Source organism: Passer domesticus, chromosome 3 (genome assembly GCF_036417665.1).
Source record: "Passer domesticus isolate bPasDom1 chromosome 3, bPasDom1.hap1, whole genome shotgun sequence".
NCBI lineage: Eukaryota > Metazoa > Chordata > Aves > Passeriformes > Passeridae > Passer > Passer domesticus.
The window spans coordinates 39,344,484-39,364,080 of NC_087476.1; the positions used below are offsets into that span (position 1 = coordinate 39,344,484).

Genomic DNA, 19,597 nt, shown 5'->3' on the forward strand with positions numbered 1-19,597 from the left:
AAAAAATTGTTGGAGGATTTTTATGGAAGAATTCAGCGTTACTCACTTCTTTAAGCAGAAGTCACTAGAAGACACTGAACAATATCAGCTGACCACGTATGCTGACCCACGATATAGGTTAAATTGTGATGATTTGCAATGTTAAGAAAACCTGAATGAGAATATTTTAGTCTACTGAAATTATTAATTCTATAATAACAAAGTAGAACATATCTGAGAAGCATTGTTACAGAAATATAAATTTAGAAACAAAGAAACTGGCATAATGATGCAGAATGTACCTGCCACAGACCACTGACCATGATCAAAACCACACTACTGACTTTTTATGCCTTTTATTTTTCATTTTCATTAGTGACATAAATTAAATGCAGCATTATTGTCTACAGAGAAAGTACACAGGCATCCTAAGTAAGCCCACTTCCAGGCCATTAGCAAATACTGCTGTTGAGGAAAACCATTTCCTAGAAGGAAGATATTAAATTCCGTGAGGGGAAATACCAAGCTATGACCCTGGAGAGAAATAAGCCCATGCACCAGTAAATACTGAGGAGCTGAGCAGCTGAAAAGCAATGCAGAAAAGGGGGAATCTGGTTGGACAGCCAGCTGAACATGAGCCAGTGATGTGCCCCCACAGCAAGGCAGGAGACAACCATCTCTAGTTCTATTTGGTGATCAGAGACATTGCAGTCTTGATCCTTGGAAATATTAAAAACCTACTGGACACGGTGCTAGGAAACTAGGTACTAGTCCACTCCTGGTGGACTATGTTGGGAGCCATGGGGAGGATTCCTGATCTCCACAGGCCCCTTTCCACCTCAAATATTCTAGGATACTGCGATTCTAGAAAAAGCACAAAATATTTAGCAACCAAGATCTGACTAGATAGAAAGGAATATCCTGAACTTCCAGAGCAATCTGGTGAAGTGATGAAGGGAGCAATAACAGGACATGGATCATGTAGATAGACAGATGTGTCTGTGATGACAACGCTGAGAGTATGCTGACTTAATACAGCAAAGAATATCGTGGTATAGACAATGGAAATAATGGTCATATATGGCTTGTATGGCTTACATTTGTAGCATGACACGAGGCAGGAGAATAGAGATTCTGGAGCCAAATTTAAATGAACAGTTGAGAAGACCAAGACTGATCAAAGTCATGCAGTCTGGACAGGTTGAGTTTCTTTTTACATGCAGACAGTTGTGTGAGGAAATCAAACTTAATAGAAACTGGAAAAAAATCTCATCAAGTAGGTGGATGTTTGTTTTATGAAACTGTCTGTTATTTCAGATGAGGTACATCTAAGTGAAAACAGAATCATGATGCTGAAACTTAAAAGTTTATGGGGAACTTTTACACTAAGAACTATGAGAAAGCTCAGAGCTGCAGAAGAGCTCACAGATCTCACTGAAGAAAATTTTTTCAGTAACAAGGAATTAGGATATTTTAAAACAAAAAGGAATTTAAAACTCAGGTTTATTTACTAAAAAAAAGCCATCTCTTTTTCAGAATATCATATGTGATGAGACAACCATCCCAAAAGGAAATTAACACATTCACCTATTTAAATGTTTGAAATGTAAAGCATAAAATAGGTGAATTTGTTTGCCTGATTTTTAATGGGCACAATAACCTATGAAGACTTATGAAACTGGGAAAAGAAAGCCGATCTTGCAAACACATCATGTCAGTTGCAAATTACTTAAGCAGGTCAGATAAAGATTTTTCTAGGGCAAATAGAATAATTAGCCATGATTTGAAAAGTAATAATAATTTTAGACAATACTTTAAAAGAATGATGATGGTTAAAGCTTACATATTAATTTTCAGCCTTCAGTCACTAAATGTGAATATGAGAGACCCAAAAAGCTGCAAGAACAATAAACACTGTAATGATGGGAAGTTTTAGTTATTTCCAGGAAGATTTAGATAGGTATCTGAACATGTGGTATCAGATCAAACTTCAGATGACAGAGCTTATTTTATTAGACTTCAACTTCTTGAAACAGTTACTCAGAAAGACTGACCTTGGTGGTAATCAGAAATTCTTGTGAGGTGTAGGTTGGATATATTCTGGAAAGTATCTCTAAAAGTGCTTTTCTGAGGGAGATGCAATCTGGTTTGAAACTACGGCAGGAGCGAAACATACAAACAAAATAAACCACTGCAGAGATGTTCAATTTCAAAACGAGAAATTATGCCAAACCAGAACACTTAAAGTAATGTAAAAGAATCAACCAAAGAACAAATCTTCTTAAAATAGTCAAATAGTCTTTGAGACACCATATTGAAGGAGAAAAGTAAATATAAAATCAGTCTGGCTAAAGAAAAGAAAGAGTAGAGATAGTTAAACAATAGTTAAACAGTAAATATAAAATGCATAACAGCAGTAAAGAGTTATCTTTCAGAAAATTAGTATTGTGTCCAGATAAGGTGAATGGAAAATAAATAAGCTCTGTCAAATTAATTGTGAGACTTTAATAAGCCAAAAAATTACTTCAAAGAGCAATTTGCCAAAGGCATAAAGATGTTAATTAGATGTTTTCAAACATGTTAGAAACAAAATACTTGACACAAAATCTGCAGGATCAATCGGCACTTAATATAGAAAAGGAAGGGTAGTTAATATAGGAAATGAACTAGACCATGGTAGAAAATCTTAAGTGATTTACATCACTGTCCTCCACAGAAAAAATTTAGGAAGAGTCCCATATGAGAGCTCTTCTTTACAGGAATATCTTGGAGCAACTGTCTCAAATTACATTGTCAGCTGAATGTAAGAACAGACAAATAATATATATAGTAACTTCTTGCTAAAGTTAAGACAATTTTAAGCATTGAAAGAACTTAGAACTAAAATTTCTTTAAGTAGTCACTCTGTTATATAAACTAACAAATTAGCTGGAGAATTAGGGGAATGGATAACTAAAATTACAGCAACTTTGGAGAAGCGCCTTGGGACCAGTCAAACTATTACAGACTACATGTCAAAAATATCTTAACTGTCTAAAATTATAATAAGAATAAAGTAAATAAATATGTAGCTATATAAACTAAGATAAAAAATCAATATAGAAGGAAACTATGTTTCAATAACCTATTTGAGTTCTCTGAATTAGGCTGCAGAAATTCAGGGTGATGACCCGTTTCTTAAACACACCAGACTTCCAAAAGTCTTTGATAAGAGCGTATTGAGAGAAAAAAGTTTGCTGAATATGTATAGTTATGCAGCATGGTGAAAATGAAATATGATTGCAGAGAGATGCAGGGAGATCTCACAGTACCATAAAATAACTATTATCATGTAAAAGTCCATGAGTAAAGCAATATTAGGTATTGATGCATAATTATGTGTTCTAAGTCAGCTGGTTTAGAATTACAGAATCATTTACGTTTGAAAAGACGTTTAAGATCATTGAGACCAACTGTTAACCCAGGACTGCAAGCCCACCCTTAAACTATGTCCCCAAGTGCCACATCTATACATTTTTAAATGTCTCCAGGGATGCAAACTTAACCACTTCCCTAGGCCACCTGTTCTAAAGCTTGACAAGCCTTTTACTGATTAACACTTTCCTTAATAATCAATCAAAATCCTCTCTGGTGCAATTTAAGGCTGTCTCCACAATTGTCCTATCACTGGTTTATTGGGACAAGACAGCAACTTCCATCTGGCTACAAGCTCTTTTCAGGAAGTTGTAGAGAGCAATAATTTCTCCCCGAGCCTTCTCCAAGCTAAACTACCCCAGCTTCCTCAACCACTCCTTATGAGACTTGTGCTCCAGATTGTTGTTGCCATTTTTTTAGACATGATCTGTTCAACCAGGCTGGTCTTCTTCACCACTGGTTCATATTTTGGCATGTGTGGGCAGCCTGATCCTAGCCTTGAAAATTTCTTTCTCAAAGAATGTTCAGCATTCTGGGAATCTTTTGTCCTGGACTGCCTCCCAAAGGATTTCCTCAACCAGTCTCCCTCACTGGCCAAAGTCCACATTCTGAAAGTTCCCCTTCTTTTGAGTTCCCCCTCAATTCTTCAAGAATTGAGGACTAGATCATTTCACGATCACTAAGCCCCAGACAGCCTCTAACCATCACATCACCCGCAAGTCCTCCTGTTTGCAAACATGGTTATTATCACTCTGAGAGAAGAGCTTGGAGTAACTGTAGATAGACTTATAAAAATATCAAGCTCAGTGCTCAGTTACTTACTGCATTGAAGATGTATTACATTTTGAAAATTACTGGAAAAGGATTAAGCAACAAAATAGAAATAGTATTGTGTGTTTGTGGAAACCTCTAGAGAGGTTTGAAGTCTGCATGGTAATCTCAGAAGGGATAACCCCTTTTATAAAGAGGCCTGGAGAAAGGGCAGAAGCAGAGAGGGAAGAGATCATCAAGAGAATATTAGGCTTCAGAGAAGGGTAGGTTTCACATTTGAGTGCCCAAAGAATATTGCATATAAGCAAATGTAGGTTTTTTGTTGTTTTATTTTTAATATATAAACTTACTTTTACCAGCTCAGGATTTCAGATTTTTCTACAAGGAAGAGACAAATCCAAGCAAACAAATAGAACTTCTTTTTTCCAGGACCAGGGCTGGCCTTTGACCAAACTTAAGAATAAAAAATTTCTAACATGTCTAGCCAGGAAACATATGAACTTGATTGCTTTGAGTAAGACTGCACTGCTTTGAGTAAGATCTAGGATGTCTGTCACTAGAGCTTATGCATTATTAGTCTACAATCCAATTAAGATGCTGTTATCAATGTGCAAAGAGTAAAAATTTAGAAATAGAATGTCTTTTAAAAAGTCATTAAAAGTTTAAATTCTTATTAATTCATCTGGAGAAAACCAGAATATTTAGAGTGGTGTACCGAAACAGTCAAGAGACAATTGAAACCATATACAGATGTTAATTTGAAGAGAGCAAAGAATTTGAAAAGCAATCAGTATAATTTCTTCATCAACCACAAGTCTGATGATACATTTGACAGAGAAGGATAGACTAAATGATTGCTTAAAGATCCTTGACTACTCTGTGGCCTGAAATTCAGCAGAACATTTTCCATCTCCTAGAATATTTTATATATTTGTCATGATCAAATGACAAAATGAGAAAAGTATTCAGCAAGCACTATAAAATCATTAGATGATTTTGGTAGAAGGGTTGAGATAAAGTTGTTAACATTCAATCTTCTTTGAGTAAAACACCTATATGAAACCCTATACTAAATAAAATGTGTATAGCCAGAAATGTGTGACACCTCTTGCTTTAAAGAATCTCTTCTTTAATGAACAGTTTCTTACCTGTTTGAAATCAAGTTCATAGAATAAAAAAGGCCCTCTTTAGAACAATACACAAAATAAGAAGCTTCTCAGATTGCATACATTTGAGTTTCCCTTAAGAACAGAATGCTTGTTGGGATTCATCTGTCCCTGTTTCGACATTTAAGACTTAGCCAAACAAATTTCAGGTAACTCACAGCATTTAACTTCCCATTAAAGGAGAGAAATTGACACCTCCATAGAACAATTCAGCTTCTCACTTTCCTTTATTTTAAAATCCTGTTTTGGAATGTAATGAATACATGTCTGGAGGTGTCTGCTCCTATTCACTGAGCATGACCCTTAAGTTATTAGACCTACGTGGCTAACTTTTAGGTGTCTAAATTTACAGAGAAGAGTCCCATCTTTATTGCTTTTTCTTTTCCCTTAGGATTTTTTTTTGCCATTGTCCATTATTCATATAAAGCAAAATATTTTCTATAAACTTTTAAAGATAAAATGTGTTTCTCATAAACTTCAGCTGAGAAAGTTTTAGTTTAATGTCAGACTTCTCCAAAAACTTATGTCCATGTGCAAATATGAGTTTATTATTGGAAGAAATTTTGCAACCTTAACTTACAGAGTTTGACTATAATACACGTATAAGAACAACTTATGTTTTGTTACCAAGACAACAAAAGTAAAAAGCAAGAAAACTAATGGAGGCAATTTACAGCTCTGTGGGACAGCCAGAGATACAACACACTGCATTTTTTTAGAGAAGAAAACAACATGATCCATGAAACTTTTTTTATTTTATTGCAATAATAGACACACCACATGACAATAAAGAAAATCGCACTTCCAATAACCCAAAGTAAGGCTTATTTAAAGATCCATCAGATGAGTACTTGGAAACATGTATATTTCAATCTAAGATTTCCATCTCATTCACTCCTATCTACTCCATGCCAATACTAGGGGGACAAAAATGCTAAGTTTTCTTGTTGTTAATATTTTTATAGTGCTTTGGAATCCATGTTCCTTTATTCTTTCTTATTCCACAGTGTTTAATATTGTTTTCAGAAACATTTAAAATGATAACAGCATAGTGTGATCCAACATTTTTATTGCACAGCTATGGTGAAGTGTACTATAGAACATATAGGCCATGGGCACAAACACAAAGGATCCCCGGCCAAACAAAAAACAAACCAAAATCCCCTCCTGCCTCTAAGAAAAGATTGCACACTTTTCTGAAAAACCTATAGCGAAATAATAACCTCTGATTTTAGTACAGCTTCACAATTACGTATAAAATAATAATAGGTCTAGTGGAAGAGTCTTCCGATAGTTTTCATGGTCACAAGCACATTCAAAAAGATAGAAAAAAGGCCAACTACTGATTGAAAATTTTCTTTGAAATATTGTAGCAACACCTAAAACATTGACGTTAAACAACCTTGACTGGATCATAAGGCACTACTCAGAGTACTGCAGTAGAATCTATGACTGAAAATTTTTAGGCTTTCTGACACTACCTTCCTAAAATACAACATATCAAAACCAGCAGCAGTAAAAAAGTAGCTCTGAGTAGACACATTTCCTCAGGACTGGCAATATGTTTGCTGGGTCATGTAAAAAAAGAAGTAGATTATGAAAACATTTGTAAAGCTACTATGTGGTTGTAGTGTTAACAAACCAGGTCTCAAATATTTTTGTATTTTTGGAGGGATTGGGATTTAATTTTACTTTGTATTTCCAATGAATTATTGACATTTTGTGCCTGATAACTTAGTCATAACTTAGTCCATATGAAGATGATCTCTACAGTTCACTTATAAAATCTCTGAATATGAATTCACCTGAACTAAATCTGCTTAAATCCCAGAAGTAATAAGATAGCAAAGATATGAAAAAATTCAAGTATTTTTTCCATCCCACAGAGTTCAGAACTACATTACTATTAGCATATAATTAACTCTACTGTATTATATTCTAAATAGCAGGTTAAGAGAACAGAATTCATGTATTAGCATAAACAGAATGAGAGCAATGACGTACTGTGCCTACTAAAACACCAACAGAAACTGAGCTACAGATGAAAATGAAGATGGAGGCAAAATCCATTGTGTTATATCTAGGGAGTGATTTCAACTATTAATAAAATTACAAACTAGAAATTAATCTGAGAAATTATAGAGATTTTAAAATCACTGATTATTATAGAAAACAGCAGGAGAAGCAATGAATGAAAAACCATTTTTCTATAAATAATAATGTCACTGGGGCTATGCTAGTCCTAGGCCTCAAAAAGCAAGAAACCAAACCACAGAATGGGAATGTGACATCCTAATGGGAGATTCACCTCAGTTAATTTAGTTATCTAAAATCTAGGCTGCTTTATTATCAGGGTTCCTGCTGATATTATTGAAAATGTAGGCTATTTGGAGGGCTGATCTCCCTGTACTATTATATTGAGGTAAATTACCCAGATGTTCCTCTGTCTTTCCAACTGTCTATGGAGGAAGCCTGGAAAACCTGGTTTAACTCCTCTTCTTCTTTTTTAATATTTCATATTTATGCCAGTTAATAAAAAAAAAACACACAAAATTTGCAAATAATATTTTATTTAATATTTTGCCCTCATCTGTAAATGAAATAATGTCCAAAGGATTAAGTATATGAGAATCTTCTAGTAAGACAAATGTTGTGAATCCAGCTGCAGGTCTAAAAGAACTCTACAGTGAAACCAAAAGGACAGTATTTGCCAAAACAATTGTTTGTCACAGACTGTAATTCCAACTTTTATGGGGAGCAGGAACAACTTTCCCTAGACAATGTTGCTCAAAGTCCTATCCAACCTGGCCTTGCACACTTCCAAGGATGGAGCATCCACATCTTCTCTGGGTAACATATTCCTGGGCTCTCACAGTAAAGAATTTGTTCAAAAAATCTAATCTAAACCTGCTCTGAGTCTGAAGCCATTTCCCCTTGTTCTGTCACTTCATGTCCTTGTAAACAGTCTCTCTCTATCTTTCTTGTAGTCTCCCATCAGGTACTGAAAGGCCTCAATTAGGATCTTGCCCCTCAGAAAAAATGTGAAGGAGTATTTTTATAAATAAATGCTGCAATAAAAAAGACATTATGTACCCAACAAATAATGACAGTCAGAAAGTCTGGCTATTGAAACTTCTTTTGTTATTATTGCTGGCAATAGAGAGTGATGGAAAGATTGTATTTATATTAGATAACATAATCAAGTTAGTTAGAGAAAAGGGAAAATATTTTCAGGACATATTTTCCCTTATTTATGCAATTGAAAATCACATATTTGTGCTTGTTATTCATGATCTGTAAAATCCATAGAAAAGATAAATATTTAGACCAAATATGGTTATTAAAGTGTAACACAATTTTCCTATTATCTTCTGGGTTTGTGGTGGAAGGATGGGAGGGAGGAGCTGGTTTTTTGTTTGTTTGTTTGTGGGGGTTTTTTTTGCTTTGGTTTATTTTGGTTTGTTTTGGGTTTGGTTTTTTGGGGTTTTTTGGATGAAAATATTGTTTTGAAAGTATAATTTTTAGTTTTATTTTAATTCAGGTAATTATCAACACAGCAGTTCCCTCAAACTGCAGTTAATCCTTGTTCAACCTGTGCCATTCACCTCAGGTTTGAAATTACCTTTGCCCTGAGTAGGAAGATGATTTCTCCTTATGAGGGGTTTTGAGGAATTCCTTCTGTCATGCAATGATTCTTACTCCTGTACTGATAAAATTTCTGGCGAATGTCTGAAATCTTGCTGACCTGACTACTAACACTACATCAGAATGGCCAATGGTGAGCCAGATCACCTGAGTCATTTGTAACATTGCATCAGCACAGATACACACCTTTCACCCTCACAGCTCGTGCATGCCCAGGTGGTTTGGCATTGTTACTCACCTTGCAGCTCAGATGGCTGAATAGTGGAAAAAGTTTTCAGGATGCAAACATCCTCACAAGGAGCAGGAAGTATAACATGAACGCCTGGTCTTTCTTTCATAAATATGATTGTTTGAAGGCACTGTTAAAAAAGTCTCAGTCTAAGCTAAAAGTAATTTTATTTTCAAACACAAATAATTAACAGAAACTTCTCATTTGCAATATTGAGGGCCTCTTTCTTGGTATGCTGCATCTTGCCAGATTGTGAACAGGCATACACTTGTGGTAGCCCTGTCCTAGAACGTCCTGTCACAGCTGATAAAGTGCTTCACCATACTGCCAGTTACAAAGACTGAGATTTAAAGTCACCAGATCACCAGTAAATCATGGAAATCTCAGTATTGTATATATATTCTATTCTCACTTGTGAAGCTTCAACCAAAATATATTAAAGTTATCAAGAATCTCTCATGTGACCTCAGCAAGACCTGAATCAAATCAAACCTCCAAAAGCAAATAAGTTTACTTTGTTACCATTTTGCTTCTACAGCAGCAAAGTGGAATACTGATCTTAACCATACTCTGAGGTCCAATCATGCAGTGTTTACTCAAACTAAAATTCCACTGAAAATTGTGAATTTTATTTCTGCCTCTTGAGTCCAAGATAATAGGTCTACCAACAAGCCAGCAAAATTCAGCAACTCTCTAGTATTATTAAAATTGATTATTTAAAAATCTTAGTAAAAAAAAATGGAAAGTCCTAATTAAGAATGGTATAGACTCTGTGAAATCTACTGTGAGCAGTGAAATAGACAATGATAATGTCTTTTCACAGGCTCAGTCTATGACACAAAGCAGCTGACTAAAGATCTCATTTCTTTTAAAGGTGTAGACCAAATATTCAGCTAATATATGCTGGTCTATGTCTTTCCTTCAAAAAAACCTTTATCAATTTGTATCAATATAAATCTAGTAGGTTGTTTCTTTTGTTGTTGTGTCAACATAATTCATCTAATCAGCACACAACTCCACTTGGTCAGTAAAACCTGAAATTCCTTTGCTCTTTTGTGGTTGTTTCTCTCAACAAACACACTACCACTAAGAAAAAGTGTTCTGGTGTTTAACTTTTTTTTTTTTCTCAGATGTATGAACTATAAAAGAAGCAAACAATAGATACAAAATTATCATATGCTTTTTCTTCCTAAGGAGTGCACCTCACTGAAATTAGAAATCATTTTAAGGGTTGACTGCAGAAAAATATGGAATTACTAGATTCTGTAGAGAAGATGTTTTGTGAATTTATCATTTTCTTTGATATCTTCCCTCTGTTTTTTTTTCCCTTGGTTTACCTTACCTTATTTAATTAGACCAAGACAATACACTGATTAATGAGCATCTCACTGAATACATCTATATGAAGGAATAACATTGAAATAATTCACTCTCTAAACATGTTCATTACATTCACTTTAGAATGTGCATTTCAATGGCAAATTGAATCACACTAGTGAGCTAAAGGCAATTTAGTAAAAATCTTTATTGGGTTTTTTATTATTCTTGTTACAGAATTCAAGTTAACTTGAAATCTTCATTATTGCCCTGATGGCAAAAAGCACTGAAATCTTATTCTGGGTACAATAAATACCATTTGATACACCTATCTAAGTGTGTCTGCTTATACAGCCTTCAATCCATAACAATCATTTTATTTGCTCAAATATATACATTTAGATACTGATTGTTTGAGTTTTTGTGTGTTTTTTTCCTGAAGGGCGTATTATACTTTTTATTTAATGTCAATTTAACTGTTTTTACAAAGCTCTTTTCTATAACATTCAAACAAATGTAGGGAATTTTATGAGAGTAAAATGAATATTTTTACATTTCCATTCAGATGGCCTAATGTACAAACTCTCACATTGAAATAGCAATGTTCTCAAATGAAAGTTATTTTTCCCTTAAAAAGGAACTGTTCATGATTTTTCTATACGCTCTTTACTCAATATGGCAAATTAATATGATTTTGAAGCTCATTTACACTGCTGTATATGAGACACAGACCCAATAAAACGTGCAGCACTAACTTGTTGTCAGATTTTATGCATTTGAAACATACAAATTTAGTAGTGCATCAAATCTAGTATCCATTTTCTGGATGTGTCAGCTAGTGCTTCAGAGAAGGGTACAGCTGCTCCAAACATAAAACCCAGCAGTCAGACTAAAGAGACAGACCATTGGGATGAGGAAAGTAGGAAAGGACACTTAGCACTCTGTTCTTTATATTACCAAGCAGAAAGAAAAAGAAGGTACAAGAAAGTTAGCCCTCATCAGAACTACACCTTTTAACAGCCTGAGGGTGCTCTACCATTATCCTCCTCTCCGGGTATCATACTGCCCCCTGAAAGATGAAAAAGCTTTTTAGAAGAAGGAAACAACATCCGCTTTTTTTTTCTTTTTTTTTTCTCTTTTTCTTTTTTTTTTTTTTTAATTTATTAATTAACTTATGACCTCCCAAACTGAATTGAAGACATTTTCAAGTCTATTACTTCACTCTCAAATACCTGGTTGGAGAGATTTGCTGGCAAAATTTACTGATTGTTGCCATTATGACAAAAGAAAAAGGCAGTAATGACATGTTTAGGGACACCTGTGCATTACTCTGCTTGCATTTTACCAGCCATCTCTGCTATGTGGTCTCTGAATGTTAGTGCCCTTGAAGGATAGTGTCCTTGGGTTTGTTTTAAGAGACTTCATTCTTATCTATGCAAGTAGAGGATATGGAAGCAAAAATCTCTTTTACGCATTGTTTTAAAGCCGTAAAACAAGAAACATTATTTGAGTTCTTTCTTTTACTGATGGTTAAAACACACTGTTTTCCAAAACGTGCATATGTTTACACTCTGCTGTATTATAGAAGAGTTCAGCATTAAAACACAGCAATAGAAGAAAAACTAAGTTTTTAAGTAAAAATATAGCTTTAAATATTTGAAGGTCTGAGAGATTTTTCTGTCTTTTTTTTCATTTGAAAAAGAAATTGATCTTTTTCCTGTGATGGTCTACTGAAACAGATTGAATATATGTCAGAGCATCTGTCACCACTCTTTAGTAAAAACAGGGAATTGCTGTTAGTCACTTATTGCTAAGATGTTTTTAATTTCAATAATTTTCATACTTTTTCAGAAATATGTTTGTGTTTTACTGCAAAAATATTATGTGTTGTTTTCAAGTTTTGAATTTTAATACCACATTTAATCATTATATAATCATGGCTTCTTCCTGTATATAAATGGGTGTTAAAAATAAGATTCATCTCACCTCTACTGAATCACAGTTAGTTCAAGTAAAAGGCTCTCTCTCTGGTTAAAGAGAAAGAACAAAAATATTCAGAATATGTGTCAGACACATATAATATTATAATAGTATTATAATGTAATAATATATTTATATTATACATTAAATATATATTGCAGAATAGAATTAATTGTAGAATAATATTAGAAAGCACTGACTATTTTCCAAAAAACAAGTCAAGTCTCATCCTTAATGAAGAAAGCTGAAAGTATTGATTTGATTCATATATCTTAGACTGATTTTAACTCTCTAGAGGCTCAGTGTCAGGACTTCTCATACCAGGAGCTCCTTCCAAAATTATTTTATCAAAGTCAGTTCCATAACCATGAAAGATTTTAGTAGAGGAAAAGGACAGGAGAATTTTTAGGAAAATGAGGACAAATTGAATGCTATGCTGAATCAGGGATTATTCCTTTACAGTTTGATGACAATCATGATGCTTGGAAAAATACATTATAACCTAAACTAGTCTACAAAACCAGATTTTTTTTAAAGAGAGTGATGTCTGGAAAATTGTGAAAGATTTGGGCAAAACAAAACCCTGAAAGACTGTGTACTCTCTACACTGAAAAAGTCAGGAATTCAAATTGCATTACAATAATAATAATTAGGCTTTGCAATTCTTTTACACATATTTCATTCAGTTACAAATTTAAACTAATAGGCAAACTTGTTCCCTAAAGTTTGATATGCACAGCTAAACAGAGTATTAATGTGCTGGCTGCTATCAAGTCATTCATTTTCATTTGAAATCCCACAGTGCTTATTACTTTTTGTAAGTGACAAGCAAGGTAACAGCAAAATCTGAAGTTTACAAAATTATTTTACTTAATCCAAACTAGAGGATTAAGTAAAACGTTAGAGAGAAGTAAACAAATGGAGAGATGATGTTCAGAATAAATAAGTGAAAAATAATTTATACATGAAGAAAATCTTAAACTGCTTGCTCACCTCTATCTCAAGAAAGGAACCATTAGTCATTGCAATAATTGATAGATATTTGCTTAATTTACAACTGCAGTCAGAAAGCAAACAAAACATTAAGCTGCATAAGAAGTAAGATAATGAATAGCATAGAGTTTCAAAGTTTTGTATAAATCAATATCTTGGCATCATCTGGAGCACTGCACATCTACACTACAACATCGTGCTTGGAGATAGATTAGCACAAGATCCCAGCCTTTATCTATTTTTCCAGCTTCCACTAGACTTGGAAAGATCAAGGAAGATTCTGTGCACAGGTGAAGGGAACAGGGAAGGATGTTTGCCAACACCAAAATAAGGCAGCTGGGGATGAAGGTGAATATTACCTAAATTTCCTGTTTCCTGTCCCAAGAAAGTACATTTTTTTCTTAGAGACTTAACTCAAAAGAAAACTATAGGGAAAGGGGAGGCCTGGAGAGAATGGCCAAGATTGAGGAAGAGAATAATTTGAAAAGAGATTTAAAAGACTGGGGTTTTTTACAAAAAATATTCATAGAAAGGGTTGTGATGTAAGCATATTAAATAATGAATAGCCCACAGAGGATACGTGTCTGTTTTTCTGGTCTTGTACCACAATTAAAAAGACACCATAATGGTAGTAAAAAAGAATCAGGGTTTTTTAAAAGCAGTAGGAGAAAAAATTTCCTTTCAGGATGTGTAATTAAACTGTGGGCTTCATTTCCAGCATCTTAAGAATACTAATGAGGAAATTGAGAATGACTGCTTAAGTACTTTGCCTTAAGATGTAAGCTGGACACTTATTATGGGAGATCACTTTAGTGGAATGGTATGTGATTTATGGGAATATCTGGTTACTGCATCCTCAGCAGAAGAGTCTAGCACTAGAAAGGAGAGAAGGAAAAAATTGAACACCCAGGTATACAACCTCCAAGGTACAAGAGATAACAGAGACAACGCCAGAGATCAGGACTCATCAGCACAGATTGGCGGGCCATTGAAGGAATTGCACAAAGACTTGAGGACTTTCAAACTGAATTTCCCAGCTGATAAGAAAGGGGATACAAGATTATTCTTAGTCTTTTGGGAAAAAGCAGATTTATTGTGGGACAGATGAGGTGTCATGTGGGATAATATAAAATTTATTGTGGAACACTTAAAAGAAGAACCAAAGATATACGGTTCTGTTTATGCTAGCAAATTTCCCCTTTTTTTGAAGGCTCTGGTACTGGTGATTGTTCAAGTCTGGCACAGGACCACACAGCCTTCAGATCTGACAAAACAGACTAATTTCTTTAAAATATTTCCTGTGTGAAAAAACCCTCTTCTTAACTATCAAAATTTATATGAACAGAGAAAAAACATGGTATTGTATAAGAAATATTCACATTAAACAAGAAATTATATTGTCTCAATTTTGCGCTTTGCAATAAATAAAAAGAACATAAGAATAGTTTGTGGTTAATATTTGTACCATCCTTACCTATAAACATCCCAGTTCCATTTCACTGTGACAATCAGCCTGTAACAAAGAAGATTATATTTACTGTGGTAAGTACCATGCATAAGGATCATATTTCATGTAAGTTATTTTTCAAATTTAATGTTATGTAGGTAGCAGTTCTCATGGCCGTAAAATTGAGTTAACTTAAGAGAGACCTATAAAAATTAGATTGTGTATATCAAACACAGTGGTGAAATGTCACACTGAAATCCACAGCAGTAGCCTGTGTAACTATGCATTCAGTACATTGGTTCAATTCACTCTGGAATAAACACTGGAGCATGCAAAAACCTGCAACTTCTATTCAATGAAGTGGCAATTTGACAGGAAAAAAAGAATTATTTTTTCTGTTTTTACTGTATGACACATTTCCGCAATGCTATATTCTAGTTCAGCTAAGCATTTGGGAAAATTAACATTTATTTCTGTGGTTTTTAAACACATTCTTAAGTGAAAACTGATGGACCATCAAAGAGCAGAGCACTGTCAGGACTACATAAAACAGTGCCTTTTAAACAGTCAGAGGTAAGTTTTCAGAGAAAGATTTCCATATCACAGAATACGCTGAGTTCAAAGGGACCCACAAGAATCGAGTGCAGCTCCTGGCTCTGCACAGGACCATCCCTGAGAGTCACACCATGTGCCCAAGAGCATTGTCCTACCACTTCTTGGACTCTGTCAGACTGGTGCTGTGACCACTTCCCTAGGGAGACTGTTCCAGTGCCCAACCACATTGTGGGTGAAGATATTTCTAATATACAACTTAAAATTCCTCTGACACCATTTCAGGCCATTCCCTTGTGTCCTGCCACTGGTCAGTGCAGAAAGGTGGTGAGGCCACCCCAGTGCAGAGCAGAGAGGGACAATCCCCTCCCTTGCCTGGTTGGCCATGCTGTGCCTGATGCCTCCCAGGACAGGGTTGGCCTTCCTGGCTGCCAGGGGACTGCTGGCTCATGTTTGACTTTCCACCAACCAGGACCCCCGGGTCCCTTTCTGTGGGGTAAGGAGTCAACCCAGTGGGATGACTCCTCTGACTGGAGTGCCCTGTTGGACAGTTACAGGCTCTTCAGGAGGGGGAGGCAGATGGGCAGAAGTGAGGTGGCACTGGATGTAACAGAAAGTTCAGAATATATGGAGCTCACAGTTGACAGTGGCACAGTTGAGAACCTCTGGGTAAAAATTAAGGGGCAAACAAATGATGTGGATGTCATTTTGGGAGTCTACCACAGACCTCCTAGCCAGAATGATGATGATGATGATGATGATGATGATGATGATGATGATGACAATAATGAAGAATTACTCTTTGAGGAATGAAGGGACATTTCCATGTAAACTGCCCTTTTCCTTATGAGGGACAGCAACTTTCCAGAAATAAACTGGGAGTATCACACAGCTGGTAAAACCCAGAACAGTGGATTCCTAAAAAACCTGGATAACAACTTTATGGAACAGGTCCTAAGGAAGCCAGCTCAGAAAGACACCCTTCTTCATCTACTGCTTGTCAAGAGTGTGGATCTTGTGAGAGAAGTTGAGACTGACGGCTCTCTTGGCCACAGTGATCACAAAGTGATTGAGTTTAAAATCTCTGTTGACAGGAGGAAAAGTGCCAGCAAAACCTCAGCTCTGGACGTGAGGAGAGCTAACTTCATGTTGTTCAGGGAATTAGTAAGTAAGATCACGAGGGAAAATGTTTCTGCAGGTGCTTGGCTCCATCAGTTCTGGTCACTTCTTAAACATCACCTTCCTAAGGACACTGGAGCAGACAATCCCCAAATATCAGAAGTCAAACAGGCACGGCAGAAAGCCGGCTTGGCTGAACAGGAATCTTCTCTCAGAAATGAGGAAAAAAAGGAAGTTGTGTGCCCAGTGGAAGCAAAGTCGGGTGACATGGGAAGAATACAGAGATGCTGATAGCCACTGTATGAGAAAATTTATGTAGCGAAAGCTCAACTGGACATGAAGCTGGCCAGAAATGTGGGGGACTATAAAATGTCTACTCAGACTTTTCTTGATATAAGGCAATCAAAGATGGTTTTGAGACTTACAACATCAGGAAAAGCACACTTTCTTGAGTAAAAAGGAAAAAAAATCAATGTTGTAACTTAACATTGGTTAATGGCCAGAAGCCTTCCCTGTCATTTTCTCACTCATGCTTCTCGAAAGGAAAAGGTGGAGAAAATAGCATAAGAGAGCTTATGGCTGGAGGTAATGACAGGGAGATCACTTACCAATTACTATCATAGACAGGGCAGATTTAGTTTGAGGAAAGTTAAATTATTGACAAGTAAAATAGATATGAGTAGAGAGAAATAAAGTCAAACATTAGAACAAATTTTTTCTCTTCCCTCTCCCAAGTCCAGCTTCATTCCTTCATTCTTGCCTTGGGTCACACTCAGCCTCTGAGCAGTGCAGAGGGGCGGCAGTGATTCAGCCCACAGCAACTCCTCAGCCCTTCCTTCCCCTTACACTTTTCCCCTGCTCCCACGTGTACTTTCTTGGGATGTACTTCCTCCTGGGAACGCGCCAGGCTGCATTATGGTTGTCTGCTTTATTGTGGTCTTTCCCATGGGCTGCAAGGAAAACTCTGCTCTGGTGCCTGGAATATCTTTTACCTTGTTTCCCTCACTTCATAGTTCATAGTTCTATTTCTTGCTTTTTCCCCCTCCTCCTCTGCCTTCTCATTATTCATTACCCTTTCTTAAAGATGCTTTCTCAGAGGCTCCACTACCTGGATGTTTCATTGCTAGAACTTCATTTTTAAATAGCCAGAGAGGTTTCTTTAGGACTTTGATGCATGATAAAAAAGGGAACTACATTCCTCAAATCATGTGGAATGTATAAATATGTCAAACACTCTGCACAGTAAAAATAAGCTTAAAAATCATGGAATTGTAAATGTTAATATTCAAAAATAAATTATTACAGCCATAATTTATGAATTTCTGCACACAAGAACAGAAACAGTAAATCTTTAGGATCAAATATGCACCCACAGTAATCATTGCTCTGGCAGCTGAATTAGGGTATACACAAATTACTCTGCTGAAACTCAACATTTATATAAACAGCAATAGTCCTTAGATTTATGAAAATTTGAAAGCGTCCTTGACCTCTTCTTTCCCCTCTGCTCTTTCACTTTGTACTTTCACTTCTCTGGGATATGCAGAGATCTCCCCTATTCATTCAAATTTCAAAATGAGTGTAACTTTTATAAAACAAAACAAATTTTTATTTCAGGCCTCAAAGCAGCCTTTCTTAGTTCCTGATATTTTTAATGGAAAAATCTGGAAAACTCGTCTAGATTAGAAATAATTATCTTTTTTACAAAATAATGATGATTAAAGAAGAAGTAAAAATGAAACAATTGGTTTTTTATCCCAATTCCCTTTCAGAGGCAGGCTAGAGTTTACAATTCCAAAATACTACAAATTAAACCAACACACGGAAGGAGAATGCTTTGGTGCCTTTACTATTCATTCTTTTATTTCTTACTACTAATCCTGCTCTTTTTCTCACATCTTGCAACTTCTTTCCAAACATCACTATTCAGCCTTTTCATCATTTTCCATCTCGCAGCTTCCCAGTTTCAGTGCTAATAGTTTAACATTTCTTTCAGCTAGAAATAACCTAGGTCTTTATAAGCATTTCAGAATACAGAAAATTAGGTTTCATTAAAAAAACCCAACCCTTTTAATTTACTTTGACAATCTGTGACAGAAGGAAAGTATTATTTTAAAACAGTATATTGACAGGTGTCTGCCAATAAAACACTATGGAAAAAGTCTTAAAGGGTATCCAGGCTAATGATTTCACACAGCACAGTGACAACTTAGATATGCCAGACATGGTTTCACTGCGTGAAGGTATCCAACTTTGATATACACCAGAAATGTAACAGAAAACCCTTGAAGTCTACAAAGATCTCAGTGACTACAGGCAAGCAAGGCTTGTTAAATGCCAGGGAGGGAGAGCATTGTAATCAGGTGCAGAAGACACCTGGTAACATCATTGCTGTCAACATATCAGCCACCTGGTTACTCTGTAAGCTGTGGACACACACTAGAGTACATTCACAACTGAGAAAAAATTAAGTATTTTCCTTTGTGAAGGACATCAGGGACCTGAAGTGTAATAATTTATGTAACTCCTGCACCTAACAGTCTTTGAAGACACTTTGGGTGGACCAGTAGAAAAATCAAAATTATGATAGAGCAACCACAATAATAATAGGAACTTTATAACATGTTTTTATTTTTAATCTTAAATAAATTTATTCTCTGAAACTAAATGCACTGACACAACATAGGACTGGAAATAACCTCTTGTATCATCTTATTGTTACCATTATCTGTTTTAATTCCATCTAGAAACATATTTAATGTTTTTTACGACCAATGACACCGTAAAGGATGATACTGGTTGCTTTACAGCATAATTTCTTCCCTCTTCTAGTCTAAATTTACTAATGGCAAGCACATACACCCTGTTTCTCTCTATTCAGTAATGCCTGAAACATTATGCTCAGGGATAACCATTACTTTCTCGGTGGCCATACGACATGCATAATTATTAAACTTCAGTTTTCATCATATTGAATCTCCAAGA

General features: G+C 35.5%; 1 long non-coding RNA gene across 1 annotated transcript; it reads right to left on the reverse strand.

Annotated features, from left to right (window-relative positions):
* Window positions 1–8,130: 8,130 nt before the first annotated feature.
* Window positions 8,131–15,009, reverse strand: LOC135298026 (uncharacterized). Its single transcript, XR_010359986.1, has 5 exons — window positions 14,969–15,009; window positions 12,508–12,548; window positions 11,532–11,590; window positions 9,214–9,334; window positions 8,131–8,398 (listed from the first exon to the last, which is right to left on the reverse strand). It is a non-coding gene; the product is annotated as an uncharacterized LOC135298026 (long non-coding RNA).
* Window positions 15,010–19,597: the final 4,588 nt, after the last annotated feature.